The following is a 24,787-nucleotide window of genomic DNA, read 5'->3' as shown; positions in this document are numbered from 1 at the left end:
TTATCAAGGGGTTGTTTCTAGGCGGAACAAGTTGGAATGCCAAAGAATGCATATATATATTGAACTAGCCGTCCCTGCCACACGTTGCTATGGCCCAGTCTGTATATATGTGTTTTCTGTGTGTATATAATTGTGTATGTGTATATATATGAGGTTTTGCTCATGTGTTGTAACATATTTTTGATTTTTTGGGGGTTTTTAAGTCCCTTCTGTTGTGTTTTTCAGTGTTTTTATGAGTGATGGTCACTCGTTGGCCTGATCGGTGTCCTGTGTCCAAATTTGGTGTCAATTCGTCCAGTGGTTTTTGAGTTACGTTAATCCCACAAACGAACATTACATTTTTATTTATCTAGATCAACTATTAAAATAAGTGCATCCAAGGAAGAGAATGTCGGGACTTTGGACTCCACAAGGGTTTGCTTGGAAATGGATGTTTGTATTTGCGACGAAGAGGACTAATGTGTTGTAATGGTTCCAGTTATAAGACTCAAGAGACCAGGGTTCGAATCCTTGCTTGGCCATGAAAATGCATTGGTTGATCCTAGGCAAGTCGCACTCTCTCAGCCCAGAAAAATCCTATGATGAATTAGAAAGAACTAGAAGGCGCACGACTAACAACAACAATGTTGATATGGCTCATTCTTCTGTCTGATCAACTCTTCCCATGTCTTGCATGACAACAACGGGATTGTTTCCTTTCTTAGCGGCAGCCAATCGTTAATGCAAAATTGCAAAAAAACAAAACAAACCCACGTCTTTTGACAAAGAGAAGGATTTGAAGTGGAAAAAAATAACTAAAGAAAGGCATCCTATTTCTGCCAGGGAGAGAGGTTGAGAAATGAATCCAGCGTTTTCCTTCGACTTCTTTCCGTCCCTAAGCTTCTTAAAAGAGTAATTTCAGGAGAGCTCTCCAAGAGCGCGTCGGCAAAATTTTGGGTCTCTTCCGTACTCATTAAGAGCATGTTGCAAATGTCCTTAATCTCCTCTCATTTTGCTGGTGCAGATGCTCCTTGGTTTTTTCTCTCTCCTTTCTCTCCCTTCCAAATAGCAAAGGCAATCGCAGTGTTTGTTTGTAAAGCAGAAAATGTTAAATATTGTGTATGTTTTTTTGGGGGGAAATATTTCCTTGATGTTCCTACTGAATCAAAGTTGATTCATTTGCTTATCTGATGTTTGGTATTTGAATGGCTAGGAGAGTATTGTGATACATTTGGGCCAGGCCCATAGCCAGGATTTTGATTTGGGGGGTGCTGAGTTTGATTTGGGGGGTGCTGAGTTTGATTTGGGGATGCTCAGTTTGATTTGGGGGGTGTTGGGTTTGATTTGGGGGGGTGCTGAGTTTAATTTGGGGGTGCTGAGTTTGATGGGGGGGGGGTGCTGAGTTTAATTTGGGGGGAGGGGGCTGAGGATGTACCCTAGCAAACCTTTTGTATCGTTATCCCAGTAACCCCATGCATATGGGATGTATTGAGCATGGTGATCAGATCATGATATGAATAAATGTAACCGTTTACGTAATGTACCCGTAAGGCCTTCTCGCGGACCACCCTGAGAATTTGGGGGGGGGGATTTGAGGGGGGAAGCCCTTCAACCCCCCCCCCCCCCCCCCGCTACATGCCTGATTTGGGCCATTCTGGGTTGTTGTGAATTTTCCGGGCTATAAGACCATGTAACAGAAGCATTCTCTTCTGACGTTTCACCAGAAGGAGAAGGAAAAGGAGAAGGAGAAGAAAAAAAAAGAAGAAAAAGAAGAGGAAGAAGAAGAGGAAGAAGAAGAAGACGAAGAAGAAGAAGAACAAGAAGAAGAAGAGGAAGAAGAAAACAAAGAAGAGGAAGAAGAAGAGGAGGAGGAAGAGGAAGAAGAAGAAGAGGAGGAGGAAGAGAACGAAGAAGAGGAGGAAGAAGAAATTGAAGAAGAAGAGGAGGAGGAGGAGGAGGAAGAAGAAGAAGTGGAAGAGGAAGAAGAAGAGGAAGAAGAAGAAGAGGAAGAAGAAGAAAAGGAAGAAGAAGAAGAAGAAAAAGAAGAAGAAGAGGAGGATGAGGAGGAAGAAGAAGAAGAAGAGGAAGAAGAAGAAGAGGAAGAAAAAGAAAAAGAAGAGGAGGAGGAGGAGGAGGAGGAAGAAGAAGAGGAAGAAGAAGAAGAGGAAGAGGAAGAAAAAGAAGAGGAAGAGGAGGAGGAGGAAGAGGAAGAAGAAGAAGAAGAAAACGAAGAAGAGGAAGAAGAAGAGGAAGAGGAAGAGGAAGAAGAAGAAGAAGAAAAGGAAGAAAAAGAAGAAGAAGAGGAGGAGGAGGAGGAGGAAGAAGAAGAAGAAGAAGAAGAAGAAGAAGAAGAAGAAGAAGAAGAAGAACAACAACAACAACAACAACAACAACAACTTTATTTTTCTACCCCGCCTCCATCTCCCCGAAGGGACTCGGGCCGGCTTACATGGGGCCCAAGCCCAAGGCACAATACAATGAAAAACAAAGCAATAACAATTAAGACAGAATAAAACAGCGTAAAACAACATAACAATAATATCTAGCAACAACAATAACAGCAGACTAATTTTGGAGTGGGGGAGGAAAACCATTATGTGAACTGGTTAAAGGATAAGGTGGTTTAGTGAGGTGGATAACAATGTATAACGGCATAGGAAATATCATGGAAACAGAGCAAATTAACAGGATCGGTTAATATAATTGTAACCTCTGAGGATGCCTGTCGTAGAAACGTCAGGAGAGAATGCTTCTGAAACAAGGGCCATACATCTTGGAAAATTAACAACAAACCAGTGATTCTGGCCACGAAAGCCTTCGACGATACAAAATACAAACTGTCTTGGTACGTCCCTGCACAGAACATCTAAGAATGTAACTGTGGCCAAAACTCCCAGGCTCAGCTAGATTCCTGGTTTCAAAGTGATCCTTTTTATGTAGAAATAAGACCTACTAATTTAAATATGATGGCAATGGAGGAGATCTTGAAAATGCTCCATTTCTCTGGAAAATAATGATTTTACAAATGCTGGATGTATTGTATTCTAAGTGCTTTGCATGGCAACCTCATGTGTTGCACTATAAACCACGCCGAGTCCCTTTTCAGAGATGGTGGCGGGATATAAATAAAATTACGGAGCCCTCGGCGGCGCAATGGGTTAAACCCTTGTGCCGGCAGGACTGCTGACAGAAAGGTCGGCAGTTTGAAACCGGGGAGCAGGGTGAGCTCCCATCTGTCAGCTACGGCTTCCCATGAAGGGACATGAGAGAAGCTTCCCATAGGATGGTAAGACATCAGGGCTTTTCTGGGCAACATCCTTGCAGATGGCCAATTCTCTCACACCAGAAGTGACTTGCAGTTTGTCAAGCCACTCCTGACACAAAATAAAATTAAAAAAAATAAGATTATTATTATTATTATTTATTACGTATTTCAGTTAATATCTGTGTGCTACTGGGATAAACTGTGCCTGGTGAATGTGTGTCAGGAGTGACTTGAGAAACTGCAAGTCGCTTCTGGTGTGAGAGAATTGCCCGTCTGCAAGGACGAAGCCCAGGGGACATTGCCCGGATGTTTTGATGTTTTACCATCCTTGTGGGAGGCTTCTCTCATGTCTCTGCACGGGGAGCTGGAGCTGACAGAGGAAGCTCAATCTGCTCTCCCCTGATTCGAACCGCTGACCTGTTGGTCAGCGGTTTTGTCATCACAAGCGTTTAGCCCATGAATGAATGGGATAGAAACCATTTAAAATTAATATATCAGTCAAAATTCTGCGCATAAGAGATTAAATCAGGGGGCACTTAGTAGATTTTTATCTCCATTTCAAAATACTGTTTATTTTGATGTTTGCATATTTGTATATTTTGAATTGTGTGCTAATGCTTTTATGTTAAGCTGCTTTGAGTTTCCTTTGGGATAGATTTTTGTTTATTTTTTTATGTTATTTATTGTGTCCAAAGGGAATTGAGAATACAGTTATAATGGATAGAAAAACCACAAACAAAGTTAAAAACTTGGCATTGTACTAAATGTCCTTTGACCAGTATCTGGCCACGTGGAGTGCCTCTGGTGTTGCTGCAAGAAGGTCCTCCATTGTGCAAGTGGCAGGGCTCAGGTTGCATTGCAGCAGGTGGTCAGTGGCTTGCTCTTCTCCGCACTCGCATGTCGTGGACTCCACTTTGTGGCCCCATTTCTTAAAGTTGGCTCTGCATCTCGTGGTGCCGGAGTGCAGTCTGTTTAATGCCTTCCAAGTCACCCAGTCTTCTTTGTACCCAGGGAGAAGTCTCTCATCTGGTATCAGCCATGGATTGAGTTTCCGGGTTTGAGCCTGCCACTTTTGGGCTCTGGCTTGCTGAGGTGTTTCTGCGAGTATCTCTGTAGATCTTAGGAAGCTATTTCTTGATTTAAGGTTTTTAAATCGCTGTGTGTTATTGTCTATATGTAAGTTATAATAATTGTATTGCTTTATTTGCTTATTGCTTTGTTGTTTTTACTGGTGTGTTGTTGGGCTTGGCTTCATGTAAGCCGCTCCAAGTCCCTTTGGGGAGATGGTGGCGAGGTATAAATAAAGTTTATTTATTTATTTATTTATTTACGCGAGAGAAGCCTCTCCATGGGATCGTAACACATCCAGGCATCCCCTGGGTGTGTTAACCTGCCACTTTTGGACTCTCGCTTGCTGAGGTGTTCCTGCAAGTGTCTCCTCAGCACCTTCCAGATTGCCCACTGTTTGCCCAGGAGGGAGTTTCTCATCTGGTATCAGCCACTGATTGAGAGGTTTTTAGCCTGCCACTTTTGGACTCTTGCTTGCTGAGGTGTTTCTGCGGGTATCCCTGTAGATCTTAGGAAGCTATTTCTTGATTTAAGGTGGAACATGAGAGAAGCGTCCCCATGGGATTGTAACACATCCGGTCATCCCCTGGATGTGTTAGCCTGTCACTTTTGGACTCTTGCTGGCTGGGGTGTTCCTGCAAGTGTCTGCTCAGTGCCTTCCAGATTGCCCACTGTTTGCCCAGGAGGGTGTTTCTCATCTGGTTGAGAGGTTTTTAGCCTGCCACTTTTGGACTCTTGCTTGCTGAGGTGTTCCTGCAAGTGTCCTGCTCAGCGCCTTCCAGATTGCACACTGTTTGCCCAGGAGAGAGTTTCTCATTTGGTATCAGCCACTGATTGAGAGGTTTTAGCCTGCCACTTTTGGACTCTTGCTTGCTGGGGTGTTCCTGCAAGTGTCCGCTCAGCACCTTCCTGTGTCCCTAGAAGGGAGTTAGGAATTGTGGGAATTGTAGTCCAAAACACTTGGAGGGCTGAAGTTTGCCCATGCCTGCTTTAGCATGGGCATGCTAAAGCCCATGAGAAAGAATGACGCTGCCTGTGGCTTGAGCACGAATGGGCTTCCATAATGTGGCAGACTAATGCGTTAGCGAGAAGTTACATCCTTGTATGGAAAGTACACAGAATAATAAACTCCAGTCTGGCACCTATCGGAGCTGCCCATCTGTTTGAGAGGCGCTTGGGCAAACCACCGCTGTGAATATCGTGTGGGGTGTGGAAAGTTTACACAAGATAACCCTCTTTTTGTGAACAGCAGGCCCAATTCGGAAGACAATCCCGATGCAGCAGGGGTCCATGAATCTTTAAGGAGTCTATGGGTGGCCTTCAGGCATTCCAAGTTCCTTTATTTGGCGTCCATTGACTTCTAGGAATGAATGAATCTGGATTGCTGTGTGTTTTCAGGGCTGTATGGCTATGCTCCAGAAACATTCTCTCCTGACGTTTTGCCTGCATCTGTAGCAGGCATCCTCAGAGGTTGTGAGGTCTGTTGGAAACTAGGAAAATGGGGTTCATATGTCCAGGGTGAGAGAAAGAATTCTTTCTCTGTTTGAGGTAGGTATGAATGTTTCAATTGCCCACCTTTATTAGCATTTAATGGCCTTGCAGTTTTAGTCTGGCTTCTTACTGCCTGGAGGAATCTTTTGTTGGGAGGTGATTAGTTGGCCCTGATTGTTTATTGTCTGGAGTTCCCCCACAGATATATACATCCCCATTTTCCTCGTTTCCAACAGAACTCACAACCTCTGAGGATGCCTGCCATAGAATCCTTTGTTGGGAGGTGATTAGTTGGCCCTGAATGTTTATTGTCTGGAGTCTCCCCACAGATATATAAACCCCATTTTCCTAGTTTCCAACAGACCTCACAACCTCTGAGGATGCCTGCCATGGAATCCTTTATTGGGAGGTGATTAGTTGGCCCCGATTATTTATTGTCTGGAGTTCCCCCACAGATATATAAACCCCATTTTCCTAGTTACCAACAGACCTCACTGCCTCTGAGGATGCCTGCCATGGAATCCTTTGTTGGGAGGTGATTAGTTGGCCCCGATTGTTTATTGTCTGGAGTTCCCCCACAGATATATAAACCCCGTTTTCCTAGTTTCCAACAGACCTCACTGCCTCTGAGGATGCCTGCCATGGAATCCTTTGTTGGGAGGTGATTAGTTGGCCCTGATTGTTTATTGTCTGGAGTTCCCCCACAGATATATAAAACCCGTTTTCTTAGTTTCCAACAGACCTCACAACCTCTGAGGATGCCTGCCATGGAATTGTTTGATGGGAGGTGATTAGTTGGCCCCGATTATTTATTGTCTGGAGTTCCCCCACAGATATATAAACCCCCATTTTCCTAGTTTCCAACAGACCTCACAACCTCTGAGGATGCCTGCCATAGATGTGGGCGAAACGCCAGGAGAGAATGCTTCTGGGCATACAACCCGGAAAACACACAACAGCCCAGTGATTCCGGTCATGAATGCCTTCGACAATACATTCCAGCTAGACTTTTAGCTAAAGCAAAAGTGGGAAATAAAGGCAATGTACCTGCCCAGGTGGAGAGGTTTGCCTGATGATGCAGAGCTTTAAAAATGAGGTGTGGAACGGCTTCAAAAGACAGCTAGGCTGCATGTTTTCAGGGCTGCTAATGTGTGTGGCTGTCAATGAATAATAGCAGGTTCTGCAGGATGTATGTAAAAGGGAAGAACAGACAAAGCCTCCTCTTAGCATTCCTTCCTCGCCTAAGAGAACACTGTGAAATCGACAGGGTTGCCATAAGTCCACAAAAGACTTGATGGCATATACACTTTGTGGCACTTTCGGAAGGAAATCTGAGTTCTAGATCAGTGCTTCTCAACCTTCCTAATGCTGTGACCCCTTAATACAGTTCCTCATGTTGTGGTGACCCCCAACCATAACATTATTTTCGTTGCTACTTCATAACTGCAATTTTGCTACTGTTATGAATCTTAATGTAAATATCTGATATGCAGGATGTATTTTCGGTAACTGGACCAAATTTGGCACAAAGACCGATACACCCAAATTTGAATACTGATTGATTTCGTCATTTGAGAGTTGTTGCTGCTGGGATTTATAGTTCACCTACAATCAGAGAGCATTCTGAACTTCACCAACAATGAAAATGAACCAAACTTGGCACACAGAACTCCCATGACCAACAGAAAATACTGGAACGGTTTCATGGGCATAGACCTTGAGTTTTGGAGTTATAGTTCATCTACACCCAGAGAGCACTGTAGACTCAAACAATGATGGATCTGGACCAAACTTAGCACAGATACTCAATATGCCCAAATGTGAACACTGATGGAGTTTGGGGGAAATAGACCTTGACATTTGGGAGTTGTAGTTGCTGGGATTTATAGTTCGCCTAAAATCAAAGAGCGTCCTGAACTCACCAATGATGGAATTGGGCCAAACTTGGCACATAGAACTCCCATGACCAACAGAAAATACTGGAATGGTTTGGTGGGCATTTGCCTTGAGTTTTGGAGTTATAGTTCACCTAAATCCAGAGAGCACTGTGGACTGAAACAATGATGGATCTGGACCAAACTTGGCACGGATACTCAACCTGCCCCAAATGTGAACACTGATGGAGTTTGGGGGAAATAGACCTTGACATTTGGGAGTTGTAGTTGCTGGGATTTATAGTTCGCCTAAAATCAAAGAGCGTCCTGAACTCACCAATGATGGAATTGGGCCAAACTTGGCACATAGAACTCCCATGACCAACAGAAAATACTGGAATGGTTTGGTGGGCATTTGCCTTGAGTTTTGGAGTTATAGTTCACCTAAATCCAGAGAGCACTGTGGACTGAAACAATGATGGATCTGGACCAAACTTGGCACGGATACTCAACCTGCCCCAAATGTGAACACTGATGGAGTTTGAGGGAAATAGACCTTGACATTTGGGAGTTGTAGTTGCTGGGATTTATAGTTCACCTACAATCGAAGAGTATTCTGAACCCCACCAATGATAGAATTGGGCCAAACTTCACACACAGAACCCCCATGACCAACAGAAAACACTGTGTTTTCTGATGGTCTTTGGTGACTGCTCTGGCACCCCCTCGTGATCTCCCCCCCAGGGGTCCCAACCCCCAAGTTGAGAAACATTGCTCTAGTTTTTCAATGAATATCTCATTGAGTCACAACCAATTCACCCTAGTTTGCGGCAGTCACCAAAATAGTATTATTATTATTATTATTATTATTATTATAATAATAATAATAATAATTATTATTATTATTATTGAGAGGAATGAATGGAAGACACCAAAGCATAGATAGGTGGCATTAGTGTGGATGGATGAGTGAAGTGTCTTTAAGTAGGGCAGTGGGACCATATTATTATTATTATTATTATTATTATTATTATTATTATTTGAAACACAACAAGCTGGGTCCACAGCAGACAAGATCACTCTGCTGGCTGTTGTATTGGATCACATGTTGGACACTTCCCAAGTGTCCAGAACTGTGTGATGTATCGGCGAGTAATGCGTGCAGATCCCAGTAAGGTGGCTTTCTGCAGCTGGCAGTTGGTAATTTTGTCAGAGCCGATTGTGTTTAAGTGCAGGCCAAGGTCTTTAGGCACTGCAGCCAGAGTGCCGATCACCACTGGGACCAACTTGACTGGCTTGTGCGGGAGTCTTTGCAGTTCGATCTTTAAATCCTCATATCGTGTAAGCTTATTATTATTATGTTGTCAAAGGCTTTCATAGCCAGAATCACTGGGTTGCTGTGAGTTTTCCTGGCCATATGGCCATGTTCCAGAAGCATTCTCTCCTGAGAATGCTTCTGGAACATGGCCATACAGCCCGGAAAACTCACAGCAACCCACTTGTTGTTGTTATTGTTGTTGTTGTTATATTCTAAAGTCAAAGTATGTATGTATGTATGTATGTTCCACAAAGGCTTCTACATGGTTCAATGGATTCAGAAACAAACCTGTACACGTAACCTTCACCATCCACCTTAAAATATTGGTGCAAGTCGACGTACCTGTTTTGAAAAGCGTTTACCTGAGTTAGGTATAGGTAAAGGTTTTCCCCTGACATTAAGTCCAGTCGAGACTTAACTCTGAGGGTTGGTGCTCATCTCCATTTCTAAGCTGAAGAGCCGGCATTGTCCATAGACACCTCCAAGGTCATGTGGCTGGCATGACTGCATGGATCGCCGTTACCTTCCCACCGGAGCAATACCTATTGATCTACTCACATTTCCATGTTTTCAAACTGCTAGGTTGGCAGAAGCTGAGTTAAGAAGTTGAGTACTAAAACTTTAGTAAAACAGTACGACCTTTTCCCATGTGTGCATTTTCTAGTGGGAACAGCCATAAAATTGAAAAGCTAACTATGATTATATATAACTAGCCGTTCCCTGGCACGCATTGCTGTGGCCGTCTGTGTATGTGTTTTGTGTGTGTGTATACTATGTGTATATATGTGGTTTTGCGCATGTGTTGTAATGTATTTTTTACTCTTTGGCTTTTTAAGTTCCTTCCTCTGTGTTTTTATGAGTGATGGTCACTCATTGGCCTGATAGGTGTATTGTGTCCAAATTTGGTGTCAATTTGGTCAATTCGTCCAGTAGTTTTTGAGCTATGTTAATCCCACAAATGAACATTACATTTTTATTTATATAGATAAATACAATTCAGAATACATAACCTGGGCAATGCCAGACATATGTGCAAGACCAGGCATGGGCAAACTTGAGCCCTCCAGGTGTTTTGGACTTCAACTGGGAATTGAAGTCCAAAACACCTGGAGGGCTGAAGTTTGCCCATGCCTGTGCGAGACAGATATACTAATGTGTGTATGTGTATCCAGACACAATCGGCCATCAGAGCAAACAAGGTTTTTCTATTGCCGCCCAGGAAAACCCAACCACCAAGCCACCGCTCTCTCCCATATATTAATCTACCCAAGTATTGCTATAATACCAATCATGTGAGGCCCTTGGAGCAGGTCTAAGAATGGGCCCTGCACACGGCGCACCAAATGGTCAGAAAGGGAACCCTCCCCCAGCAGAAGGGCTGCCACCAACAACAACCATCACCACGGCTCTCTGTCTCTCTCCCCCCCTCCTTTCTCCAGGGCTTAAGAGGAGAAAATCCCAAACCTTCGGATCTAAATGCCCAGAGAAGTCCTGGGCAGCAGAATCTCTTACCCAGCTCTAAATCTCTTTTCAATTCAGGTTAAGCTTCTCTTTTTATTACAGATTATAGGGATCTCCCACTGTATCACTTCTGGGTTATCCTTTTAACACATTTTGCTCTTTCTCGCCGGGGTTATTTTTTGTGGTTTCTCGTGGGGTTGGGAAGGAGCTGCCCTTGGTCTTTTCTCCACGATCCGTGCCCCAGACCAAATCTCTGTTATGCTTCCTTGCAGAGGGACCCGGAGGCGCTCGAGACGGACAACCGGGCCCTGGGACTGCTCTCCGGAGAAGGTAAGCAAGACCTTTTTCATCCACAAAGATGTGTGTTTGGATGAGAGAATGAAAAATGAGGATACTATGCCACCGACATAGGCATTCAGTGGTCGACCATGGAGCTCTTCATAGATAAGAGACCCAACGAGATGGAAGAGAGGCAATATGTATGATCTGTCTATCATCTGTCTAGCATCTCTATTTAGCTATCTATTTATCTGAATACCAACCATACAAGAAAAACTTCTGACAAGGTACCTATTGATCACTTTTGATCATCAGCCTATAAGCTGAATCTTCCTCATTCTTCCTGGTGAAGAATTCAATACAACTTGGAAACTCTTGGATGAGAGACTGAAAAATAGGGACGTTATGGACATTCAGTAGATGGTCGTTGTTGACAATATAGCTCTTCATAGGTAAGATACACAAAGGTATGGAGGAGAGGTAATATCTAGATAGGTTCTATCTATCATCTATCAAGCAATATCTATCTATCTATCTATCTATCTATCTATCTATCTATCTATCTAAATACCAACCATACAAGAAAGACTTCTCTCATCTGTAACCAAAGTGCCTTTTGATCTCTTTTGATCATCAACTTACAAGTTCCATCTTCCTCATTCTTCCTGGTGAAGAATTCAATACAACTTGGAGACTCTTGGATGAGATCCTGAAAAATTGGGACATTATGGACATTCAGTAGACGGTCGTTGACAATATAGCTCTTCGTAGGTAAGATGCACAAAGGGATGGAGGAGAGGTAATATATATGTTCTATCTATCATCTATCTATCATCTATCTATCTATCTATCTATCTATCTATCTATCTATCTATCTATCTATCTATCTGGTATCCCTATCTATCTATCTATCTATCTATCTATCTATCTATCTATCTGAATACCAACCATACAAGGAAGACTTCAATCATCTATAACCAAAGTGCCTTTTGATCACTTTTGATCATCAACCTACGAGTTGTATGTTCCTTATTCTTCCTGGTGAAGAATTCAATACAACTTGGAAACTCTTGGATGAGATCCTGAAAATTGGGACATTGTGGACATTCAGTAGATGGTTGTTGGCTATGTAGATATTCATAGATAAGAGACCCAAAGGGATGGAGGAGACGTAATATATATGTTCTATCTATCTATCTATCTATCTATCTATCTATCTATCTGAATACCAACCATACAAGGAAGACTTCAATCATCTATAACCAAAGTGCCTTTTGATCACTTTTGATCATCAACCTATGAGTTGTATGTTCCTTATTCTTCCTGGTGAAGAATTCAATACAACTTGGAAACTCTTGGATGAGATCCTGAAAATTGGGACATTGTGGACATTCAGTAGATGGTTGTTGGCAATGTAGTTATTCATAGATAAGAGACCCAAAGGGATGGAGGAGAGGTAATATATATGTTCTATCTATCATCTATCTATCTATCTATCTATCCTACCTACCTACCTACCTACCTACCTATCTATTATATCTATCTATCTATCTATCTATCTATCTATCTGAACATCAACCATACAAGGAAGACTTCACTCATCCGTAACCAAGGTGTCTTTTGATCACTTTTGATCATCAACCCACAAGTTGCATCTTCCTTACTCTTCTTAGTGAAGGATTCCATATAGCTTTTGGACTGAAAAATGGGGACATTATGGGCATTCAGTAGATGGTTGTTGGCAATGTAGCTCTTCATAGGTAAGGGAGATACCATATGTATGGTCTTCTATCTATCTATCTATCTATCTATCTATCTATCTATTGTTGGCAATGTAGCTCTTCACAGATAAGAGAGATACCACATGTACAGTCTTCTATCTATCTTTCTATTGTTGGCAATGTAGCTCTTCATAGATAAGGGAGATACCATATGTACAATCTTCTATCTATCTATCTATCTCTATCTATCTATCTATCTATCTATCTATCTATCTATCTATCATCTATCTATCTATCATTTATCTATCTATCTATTGCTGGCAATGTAGCTCTTCATAGATAAGGGAGATACCATATGTATGGTCTTCTACCTGTCTGTCTGTCTGTCTGTCTGTCTGTCTACCTAATTGATGTCTCTTAGTTGGTATAGGAGATGGTTGTTGGCAATATACCTCTTCATAGATATGAGACCCAAAGAGAACAGGGAGATGCCATATGCTCTGAGTCGCCTTCAGGCTGATATGAGCCCGAACTGATATGAACTGTTTCTATAGTAGCACTGAATTTTTGCTGTTCGTAGTTGTTGTGAACTGCTGTGAGTCGCCTTCGGGCTGAGAACAGCGGTATATAAGTAAGGTAAATAGATAAATAAATAAATAAATAAGGTAGAAATAATGCAAATATCTATCTATAGGAGATAATTGTTGGCAATATAGCTCTTCATAGATAAGAAACCCAAAGAGAACAGGGAGATGCCATATGTATGGTCTACTATCTATCTATCTATCTATCTATCTATATAGATAGACAGACAGACAGACAGACAGATAAGTCTATCTATAGGATAGATAAGTCTATCTCTATCTATAGGAGATGGTTGTTGGCAATGTAGCTCTTCATAGATAAGAAACCCAAAGAGAACAGAGAGATGCCATATGTATGGTCTTCTATCTGTCTGTCTGTCTGTCTATCTATCTATCTATCTATCTATCTATCTATCTACCTATAGGAGATGGTTGTTGGCAATATAACTCTTCATAGATAAGAAACCCAAAAAGAACAGGGAGATGCCATATGTATGGTCCTCTATCTATCTACCTACCTACCTACCTACCTATCGATGTATCTTAGTTGGTATAGGAGACGGTTATTGGCAATGTAGCTCTTTATAGATAAGAGACAATATCCATAGAAGGGAGACTTCGGTCATCTGAAACCAAGGTGCTTTTGAGTCCCTTTTGATCTTCACCCTAAAAATCTGTGTCTTCCCCATTTTTTCTCATGAAGAATTCCATACAATTTGGAAACTCACCCTAAATCCCATAAAAGAATGATTTTATTCTGTAAAAAAAATTATCTTCGGTCGGCGGCTCTAGTTTTTAGTCTATTCAGTTAATGGCGCACATAAGCCGTTTCTGCGTTTCTCGGATGACTGCGCAAGAGTTGGAAAATTGCCGAAATGGCAAAACCGACTTGAATCAGAAACGAATGACCATGTTATGAAATCATTGTGATTTTTTTTTTTGCTTTCTTCAAGGCATCATTTAGATATAGAGAAATAATTCTAATATTTACAATGGTATCTTTAGTCTTTATCGAAGTTGTACTTCTTTAATGCTCCTTCTTGTGTTCAGTATACCATTCATGGTATGAGTATATATATCTGCAAACTATCGGATCACATATAGAAATATTTAATATGAACTCACATTTTGCTGTGTGAATAGGTGCAGCTTACCAATATATCTCTTCTTTTTTTTAAGGTGTAGTCATTTTTATTCTAATAGATATTTTATCTATAGAGAAGGGTGGAATATAAATGTCTCAATCTGTCACAGAGAAAATCATATAGTTAAAGCCGAGCTCTGATGGTAGCAAAACTTACAACAGGCATAAATGCAAAATGTAGTGCTTTCCTTAGATTGGGATTGGAGTTTTTAACAACCTTATTTTCTTCAAAAATATATTTATGTTTTTTCGAAGGCTGGAATCAATACATTGTTGTGAGCTTTCTAGGCTGTATGTCCATGTTCCAGAAGCATTCTCTCCTGACATTTCACCCACATCTATGGCAGGCATCCTCAGAGGTTGTGAGGTCTGTTGGAAACTAGGCAAGTGATGTTTATATATCTGTAGAATATCCAGGGTGGGGGAAACAGATCTCACAACCTTTGAGGATCCCTGTCATAGGTGTGGGCGAAATGTCAGGAGAGAATGCTTCTGGAACATGGCCATACAGCCCAGGAAACTTACAGCAACCATATTGATGTTTGCTATACGCTTCCCAAAACCCATGAAAAAGGGTTTCAATTCACTTCAAACCATTTTGTTAAAACCTACAATTGAAAACAAAATTGAAATTGGAGTTCTAACAATACTTAGGGATATGGCTTCCTTCCTTCTTTCCTTCCTTCCTTCAGCCGTTCTTTTCTTCCTTCGATCCTTCCTTCCTTCCTTCCTTCCTTCCTTCCTTCCTTCTTTCCTTCCTTCGGCCATTCTTTTCTTCCTTCCTTCCTTCCTTCCTTCCTTCCTTCCTTCGATCGTTCTTTTCTTCCTTCGATTCTCCCTTCCTTCCTTCCTTCCTTCCTTCCTTCCTTCCTTCCTTCCTTCTTTCTCTCTTCCCTTCCCTCCTGCTTTCCTTCCTTCCCTCTTTTTTCTTTCCTTCTCTCCTTCAATATAGCAATATATAATACTAATAGTGTGCTATGCGAATAATATATTGTATGTACATATCACTTGTATGCCGCTTTGAGTCCCCTTCAGGGTGGGAAAGGTGGGATATAAATGTCATAAATAAACAAATAAATAAATCTATCCATCTATATGCCCATCCAGCTATCTATCTATCTATCTATCTATCTATCTATTCATCCATCCATCTGTCTATCCATCTATCTGTCCATCACCGTCGAGGTGAGAAGGGTGGGATATAAATGTTGTAAATAAATAAGTAAATAGATAAATAAATAAATCTATCCATCTATCTGCCCATCTATCTATCTATCTATCTGTCTGTCTGTCTGTCTGTCTGTCTGTCTATCCATCCATCCATCCATCCATCCATCCATCCATCTATCCGTCTATCACCGTCGGGGTGAGAAGAGTGGGATATAAATGTTGTAAATAAATAAGTAAATAGATAAATAAATACATCTATCCATCTATCTTCCCATCCAGCTGTCTGTCTGTCTGTCTATCTATCTATCTATCTATCTATCTATCTATCTATCCATCTATCCGTCTATCACCTTCGGGGTGAGAAGGGTGGGATATAAATGTTGTAAATAAATAAGTAAATAGATAAATAAATACATCTATCCATCTATCTTCCCATCCAGCTATCTGTCCATCTATCCATCTGTCTATCCAGGATATAAATGTCACATACAAACAAACAAACAAACAAACAAACAAACAAATCTATCTGTCTATCTATCTATCTATCTGTCTGTCTGTCTGTCTGTCTGTCCACCCATCTATCTGTCTGCCTGTCTGTCTATCCGTCCATCTATCCATCTATCACCTTCGGGGTGAGAAGGTTGGGATATAAATGTCGCAAATAAGTAAATAAATATATATATACATACATAAATAAATCTATCCATCTATCTGTATATCCAGCTATCTCTCTGTCTGTCTATTTATCTGTCTGTCTGTCTGACCATCCATCTGTCTATCGATCTATCCGTCAATCACCTTCGGGGTGAGAAGGGTGGGATATAAATGTCTAAATCTATCTATCTATCATCTGTCTATTTATCTATCTATCTATCTATCTATCTATCTATCTATCTGTCCATCCATCTATCCATCTGTCCGTCTACCTGCCCATCCATCGATCCATCATCTCCAGTTGTTTATACTTGATTATAGATTACAACAACATTGAATTTTGAGGGAAAAGTTGAGTTCTTCTTATATTTTTCATAGCATATGTACCTGTGTGCACATTATATTAGAGAAGATGGACCTTGTTGTGATTGGTCTTGGGGAAAGGGAGGAAAACGCTTTTTGTTTGCTTGATTTAAAGGGACTCTCTCGTTGCATTCTTGTTGCCAGTGTATAAACCGATAATCCGAGACACTGCAAAGAGATGACATTCCGAATAGCCAAATATCTGGGGCAAAACAACATCTGCCCACTTGAAACCTCCGCAGGTTTCCATATTTCGCTAAGCCCCAAAGAGAGGTTTAGCGCTTCCCTTGCATTAAGCAGCTCATATTTTTTCCCCCAGTTCCTACTAGTTCATGCATTTGTACAGAAATATTTGCCTTTGCAACATTCTCCTAATAGCAATGACATCAGTTTCAGTTCGTATTTGATTCGGGGTTTTAAATTCAGTTTGTTTTAAGAATAAAGAAGGAACAAGCCTAACTCATTTTTCTGTATTAGGAAATCTTTTGTTAGTTTTTTCTGCTGGGTAGAAAGACACATTGGAAGATGCCCTCATCTTGTGTTCTATATTGTTGGGTGCCGTCAGATCATTTCTGACTTATGACAACATTAAGATGAAGCTATCATTGGGTTTTTTGAGTCTGAGAGAGTGTGACTCACCAAAGGGTCACCCACTGAGTTTCCATGGCCAATGGCTGGCCTTGAGAAAGTCACACATTCTCAGCTCCAAAAGATCCTATGAGAAGTTCTCCGTAAATCAGAAACGGATCAAAGGCACACCACGAAATAACAATTCTGTCTTCCGGGCAAACTCATACACTCTGATACAAACTGATGTTAAGGTGAAGCTATCATCGAGTATCATCGGGTTTTCTGGGGCTGAGAGTGTGTGACTCACCCAAGCGTCACCCATTGAGTTTCCATGGCCAATGGCTGGCCTTGAGTAAATCATGCACTCTTGGCCCCATAAGATCCTATGAGAAGTTCTCCGTAGAGAAACAGCTCAAAGGCACACAATGGAACAAAAATTGTCTTCCTAGGCAAATGGATACACACTTCCCATTTATCTGTGTGCTATGAACAACCAAAAAAATTGAAATAAATTTAATAAAATAACATAAATTATGTAAATTATATAATAATTATAATAGAAACCAGCATAGTTATCTTGTTTGCTGTGTACTAATCTTGTTGCGTACCTAATAATAATAATATTATGTGAGAGGAAGCCACAGGGAGGAGGGAGCAAGCTTGTTTTCTGCTTCTTGGAGACTAGGACGCAATGGAACAATGGCTTCAAACTACAAGAGAGGAGATTCCATCTGAACATTAGGAAGAACTTCCTGACTGTGAGAGCCGTTCAGCAGTGGAACTCTCTGCCCCGGAGTGTGGTGGAGGCTCCTTCTTTGGAAGCTTTTAAGCAGAGGCTGGATGGCCATTTGTCAGGGGTGATTTGAATGCAATATTCCTGCTTCTTGGCAGGGGGTTGGACTGGATGGCCCATGAGGTCTCTTCCAACTCTTTGATTCTATGATTCTAATAATAATAATAATAATAATAATAATAATAATAATAGTAATAATAATAATAATAATATTAAAGACTCTGGCACAAGCCAGTAAAGGTGGTCCCAGTAGTGATCGACACACTGGGTGCAGTGCCTAAAGACCTTGGCCTGCACTTAAAAACAATCGGCACTGACAAAATTACCACCTGCCAGCTGCAAAAGATCACCCTACTTGGATCTGCACGCATTATTCACCGATACATCACGCATTCCTAGAAGTGTCCGATGTGTGATCCAATACAACAGCCAGCATAGTGATCTTGTTTGCTGTGTATTAATCTGAAGTGTGATCGAATACAAAAGCCAGCATAGTGATCTTGTTTGCTGTGTACCAATCTTATTGTGTATCAAATAATAATAATAATAATAATAATAATAATAATAATAATAATAATAGGTGGTCCCAGTAGTAATCGGCACACTGGGTGCAGTGACTAAGGACCTTGGCCTGCACTTAAAAACAATCGGCACTGACAAAATTTCCATCTGCCAGCTGCAAAAGGTCACCCTACTCGGATCTGAATGCATTAATTGCTGATACATCACGCAGTCCTAGACACTTGGGAAGTGTCCGATGTGTGATCCAATACAACTGTCAGCATGGTGATCTTGTTTGTTGTGTACTGATCTTGTTATGTATATAATAATAATAATAATAATAATAATAATAATAATAATAACAACAACAACAACAACATCTGATGATGCGTGCCATAGATGTGGGTGAAATGTCAGGAGAGAATGCTTCTGGAGTTTTCTAGGCTGTATGGCCATGTTCCAGAAGCATTTTCTCTGGATGTTTCACCTGCACGTACGGCAGGCATCCTCAGAGGTTCTGAGGTCTGTTGGAAACTAGGCAACCTCTGAGGATGTCTGCCATAGATGTGGGTGAAATATCTGAAGAGAATGCTTCTGGAATATGGCCATACAGCCCAGAAAACTCACCACAATTCCAGCCATGAAAGCCTTTGACAACAAATCAGAAATAACCTCAAAACACACAACAGGATCCTTCTACACTTTTGGGCACTTAAAGAATAAGTTTTCCCAGTCCAGCAGAGAAACTGGTTCAAATGGTGCTTTCTTCAATCTAGAAGATAGCTGGGATTTTGGAAAGAGAGGGAAATACTGTCTAGAACAGGCAAACTTCGGCCCTCCAGGTGTTTTGGACTTCAACTCCCACAATTCCTAACAGTAACTGTCTGTCAGGCTGCATAGGTCAACAGCAAGCTAGGCTATTAATGCTCGGGAGCTCACTCTGACACGGGCTGGCTCCAAACTCATGGCCTCTCGGTCAGTAGTGATTTAATGCAGCCGGCTACTAACTAGCAGTGCCACAGCCCGGTCCATCTAGAATGCTAAGGGCATTGCCCCACATAATATACCCTCCAACTATTCCCATTTTGGCAGAGACAGCCCCCATTAACCCTCCATTACCTGATGTTTGATGGAGTGCTTCCTCATTCGTACACACTCTGATAGAAGGTTTTATGGTGTCGTAAATTAGTTAAATTAGCCTCCTCGCATAAAGCGGTACCTAAACTTGGCAGGTGAAACTGTTTTTCGGGCTACATAGGTCAACAGTAAGCTAGACTATTAATAGTCAGGAGCTCACTCCGACTTGGGCTGGCTTCACACTCATGACCTCTCAGTCAGTAGTGATTTAATGCAGCTGGTTGTGCCACAGCTTCGTCCGTGAACATGAATATTAAGGAATGCCACATTCTTCAAGAGCAACTTGAGAAACTGCAAGTTGCTTCTGGTGTGAGAGAATTGGCCATATGCAAGGACCTTGCCCAGGGAATGCCCAGATGTGTTACCATCCTATGGGAGACTTCTCTCATGTCCTCGCATGAGAAGCTGGAGCTGACAGATGGGAGCTCACCCCGCTCCCCGGATTCAAACCGCTGACCTTTTGGTCAGCAGTCTTGCCGGCACAAGGTTTTAACAGATGTGTTACTATCCTGTGGGAGGCTTCTCTCATGTCCCCGCATGAGAAGCTGAAGCTGACAGAGGTGAGCTCACCCACTCCCCAGATTCAAACCGCTGACCTTTTGGTCAGCAGTCCTGCCAGCACAAAGTTTTAACAGATGTGTTACCATCTTGTGGGAGGCTTCTCTCATGTCCCCCCATGAGAAGCTGGAACTGACAGACGGGAGCTCACCCCGCTCCCCGGATTCAAACCACTGACCTTTTGGTCAGCAATCCTGCCGGCACAAGGTTTTAACAGATGTGTTACCATCCTGTGGGAGGCTTTTCTCATGTCCCCGCATAAGAAGCTGGAACTGACAGACGGGAGCTCACCCCGCTCCCCGGATTCAAACCGCTGACCTTTTGGTCAGCAGTCCTGCCAGCACAAGGTTTTAACAGATGTCTTACCATCCTCTCATGTCCCCGCATGAGAAGCTGGAGCTGACAGACAGGAGCTCACCCCAATCCCTGGATTCAAATCGCTGACGTTTCGGTCAGCAGTCCTCCCGGCAAAAGGTTTTAACCCATTGTGCCACCAATAATAGGTGTTCTGATACTGATTTTAGATGAACGCTTTATCAGACCTTGAAAGAGCAGTCTTTGGAGCTGAAATCTCTTGTTATTGATCCGGCATAATCCATATCTGCCACAAACCATGAAAGCAAGCCAATTTCCTAGTTGTTGTTCTTTTTTGCACAATCCTTTCTCATCTGGGTTTTTGTTTCTCCCTCCCAGTTAAAATAAGCCTTCATTTCCCTGGGAGTAAATCAGTAGTAGTTTTTGGTAACGGATTTCCAAAGCATGGTTGCAATACCATTAAAAAGAAAACAAATAAATTGATAAGTTATACATAGCGCAGTGTATTTAATTTCCTCCCTTTCCGGTTGGTAAAAAAAATCCATATTTTTGTCAAGACATTAAACAGTTGAATGTTCTCTCCGCAGGCAACTCTCCAAAGTGTCAAAAGTAACTAAACCACTCGTTTGTATGTTTGTGTTTCCCATTTCCTTGCCTTGTTTGCAAAGGTCACACACACCTTTAATTGGAAAGGAAATTGTTTAGGAACCAGATGCTTTCACCCAATTTCTGAGTTATCTGTTAGGAAGCCTCCTCGGTAGGCGTTATTTATTCTGGTCATGAAGGCTTTCATGACCAGAATCATTGGTTTGCTGTGAGTTGTTTGGGCTGTCTGGCCATGTTCTAGAAGCATTCTCTCCTGACGTTTTGCCCACATCTATGGCAGGCATCCTCAGAGGTCTGTTGGAAACTAGGCAAGTGAGGTTTATATATCTGCGGAATAATGTCCAGGGTAGGAGAAAGAACTCTTGTCTGTTGGAGGCAAGTGTGAGTGTTGAAATTGGCCACCTTGATTAGCATTGAATAGACTTGCAGCTTCAAAGACAGGCTGCTTCCTACCTGGGGCAGGCTTTGAAGCTGCACGACCATTCAGTGCTAATCAAGGTGGCCAATTGCAACATTCACACTTGCCTCCAACAGACAAGAGTTCTTTCTCCCACCACTGAATAGCCTTGTAGCTTTGGACTCTGCCCCCAGACAGGAAGCATCCAGACTTTGAAGCTGCAAGGCCACTCAGTGCTATTGCAACATTCGTACTTGCCTCCAACAGGCAAGAGTTCATTCTCCCACCACTGAATAGCCTAAAAGCTTCAAAGCCTGCCCCCAGACAGGAAGCAACCAGGCTTTGAAGCTGCAAGGCCATTCAATGCTAGTCAAGGCGGCCAATTGCAACATTCACACTTGCTTCCAACAGACAAGAGTTCATTCTCCCACCACCGAATAGCCTTGCAGCTTCAGAGCGTGCTCCTAGGCAGGAAGCATCCAGACTTTGAAGCTGCAAGGCAATTCAATGCTAATCAAGGTAACCAATTGCAACATTCACACTTGCCTCGAACAGACAAGAGTTCTTTATCTCACCACTGAATAGCCTTGTAGCTTTGGAGCCTGTCCCAGTCAGGAAGCATCCAGGCTTTGAAGCTGCAAGGCCATTCAATGCTAATCAAGGTGGCCAATTGCAACATTTCCACTTGCCTCCAACAGGCAAGAGTTCGTTCTCCCACCACTGAATAACCTTATAGCTTTGGAGCCTGCCCCAGTCAAGAAGCAGCAAGACTTTGAAGCTGCAAGGCCATTCAGTGCTAATCAAGGCAGCCAATTGCAACATTCACACTTGCCTCCAACAGACAAGAGTTCTTTATCTCACCACTGAATAGCCTTGTAGCTTTGGATCCTGCTTCCAGGCAGGAAACTGCCAGACTTTGAAGCTGAGAGGCCATTCAATGCTAATCAAGGTAGCCAATTGCAACATTCACACTTGCCTCTGACAGACAAGACTGTGCGATGTATCGGTAAACAATGCATGCAGATCCGAGTAGGGTGGCATTTTGCAGCTGATTCAATTTGTCAGCGCCGATTGTTTTTAAGTGCTGGCCAAGGTCTTTAGTCACTGCACCCAGTGTGTCGATCACCACTGGGACCACCTGTTATTGTTGTTGTTGTTGTTGTTGTTGTTGTTGTTGTTATTAAGCGGCTGAGGGAGAAAAGGAAAGGGCCTGAGGCTGTTAGGAATTGTGGGAGTTGCAGTCCCAGCTTTGCCCGTGCCTACTATATGGCATTTCGTTTGCAATCTTAGACTAAGCCTTTGAGTTTAGATGCACCTGGTGCAGATGCACTGCAAAACATCAACATTAATTCATAAGCAATTCAATATTTCTCAACACAAGCACATTTTGGAACAATACACATTCTTTGCAAAGCCCTCTTTTTCCCCTCCAAATATGATCCTACTTTAGGACAATCCTTTGCAAGAGAGATCAGTGTTTATTCCTGCAGAGATTCAGAAAAGCATGGAGAAATGGAGAGGAATTTTTTTATGTTCTCCGTCTCCCGCCCTTTCCTTGCCATTAGGAAATTTGGGGTGTGGTGGGACGAGGGGGAAACGCTTGCCAACCCTCCGTTGCACTTTAATACCACTCATTTTGCTTAATAGCCGGGGTTTTATGAGAAACGCGGCCCATGAAGCACTCATAAATGGTGAACGGATTAACGGCGGTTCCAAAGATGGATGCCGGGCCGCGTGGAAATGGGTTGCGACAAGCACACTTCGTTCTTTTCCACGATCATGAGGCCAGGAGTATTGCGCTCCAAAACGCTGTCAGTCTGATGTATCGTCATAGGCTTTCATGGCTGGAATCACTGGGTTATTGTAGGTTTTTCGGGTAATATGGCTTTGTTCTAGAAGCATTCTCTCCTGACGTTTCGCCTGCATATATGGCAAGCATCCTCAGAGGTCGTGAGCTCTGTCAGTCTGAATTCGGAAGTCCTAGAGTAGTTTGACATATTCATTTTCTGTAAGTTCTTCAGACTTGTGATCCCACCAGACTATTATTATTATTATTATTATTATTATTATTATTATTATTAAAACAATATGCTAGCTTTTGTATTTTATCACATGCTGGACACTTCCCAAGAGTCTAGGACAGTGTGCTGTATTGGCATATAATGCATCCAGATCTGAGTAGGGTGTCCTTTTGCAGCCGACAGATGGTAATTCTATCAGCGCAAATTGTTTTTAAGTGCAGGCCAAGGTCTTTATGCACTGCACCCAGTGTGCTGATCACCACTGGGACCACCTTGACTGGCTTGTGCCAGAGTCCTTGCAGTTTTATCTTTAAATATAATAATAATTATTATTATTATTATTATTATTGTCACATTATTATTATTATTATTATTATTATTATTGTTATTATTATTATTATTATTATTATTATTGCCACTTATTGGACTTTCATGGTGAGGATTCAACCTCTGGTCTCCAAAGTCGTCTCCCAGCCCATATCATGCTGACCCTATGAATCGTTGCACAAACTGAATATATTTTCCCTTGCAGCTAACAGATGGTAATTCTGTCAGCGCCGATTGTTTTTAAGTGCAGGCCAAGGTCTTTAGGCACTCCACCCAGTGTGCTGATCACCACTGGGACCACCTTAACTGGCTGGTGCCAGAGTCCTTGCAGTTTTATCTTTAAATATAATAATAATAATTATTATTATTATTATTGCCACTTATTGGACTTTAATGGTGAGATTCAACCTCTGGTCTCCAAAGTCGTCTCCCAGCCCATACCATGCTGACCCTATAATTTGTTGCACAAACTGAATATATTTTCCCTTGCAGCTGACAGATGGTAATTCTGTCAGCGCCAATTGTTTTTAAGTGCAGGCCAAGGTCTTTAGGCACCGCACCCAGTGTGCCAATCACCACTGGGACCATCTTGACTGGCTTGTGCCAGAGTCTTTGCAGTTTGATGTTTAAATTATTATTATTATTATTATTATTATTATTATTGCCACTTATTGGACTTTAATGGTGAGATTCAACCTCTGGTCTCCAAAGTCGCCTCCCAACGCATACCATGCTGGCCCAATGAATCGTTGCACAAACTGAATATTTATTTATTTATTATTATTTATTTACAGCTTTTCTATTCCGCCCTTCTCACCCTGCAGGGGACTCAGGGCGGATTAGAGTGTACACATATATGGCAAACATTCAATGGCAATTTTTGACATACAAACATATACAGACATACACAGAGGCTTTTTCTGGCTGCCGGGGAGCTGTCGCTTTCATCGTCCATCTGCGACGCTGATGAAGCACTTCCGCATTCCCCGCATGCTTCCCCGCTGGAATGCTTTGCTGGAGTCTTCTTTATGGCCTCATAAATCAGTTAATTTAGCCTCCCCACACTTTAAGGTGGTACCTAATTTTCCTACTTGACAGATGCAACTGTCTTTTGGGTTGCAAAGGTCGACAACAGGCTACACACAATTGGTTGGAAACCCACTCCAACCTGGGCTGGCTTCGAACTCATGA

At 42.1% G+C, this 24,787-nt stretch overlaps 1 protein-coding gene across 2 annotated transcripts in view; it reads left to right on the top strand.

The window, feature by feature from the left end:
- LOC137095319 (homeobox protein otx5) overlaps positions 1-24,787 on the top strand; it is a 60,968-nt gene that overhangs the window by 12,300 nt on the left and 23,881 nt on the right. Inside the window, exons 1-2 of one of the 2 annotated variants that reach the window (XM_067461812.1) lie at positions 10,274-10,534; positions 10,729-10,786. The gene's annotated coding sequence lies outside the window, so the exon portion shown is untranslated. Of the gene's footprint in view, positions 1-10,273; positions 10,535-10,728; positions 10,787-24,787 lie in introns of those variants that run through there. The other variant, XM_067461813.1, reaches the window with a different exon arrangement.

This window comes from Anolis sagrei, chromosome Y (genome assembly GCF_037176765.1).
Source record: "Anolis sagrei isolate rAnoSag1 chromosome Y, rAnoSag1.mat, whole genome shotgun sequence".
Taxonomy (NCBI): Eukaryota; Metazoa; Chordata; class Lepidosauria; order Squamata; family Dactyloidae; genus Anolis; species Anolis sagrei.
The sequence above is the reverse complement of the archived record's forward strand: the minus strand, read 5'-3'. Positions and strand labels throughout refer to the sequence as shown.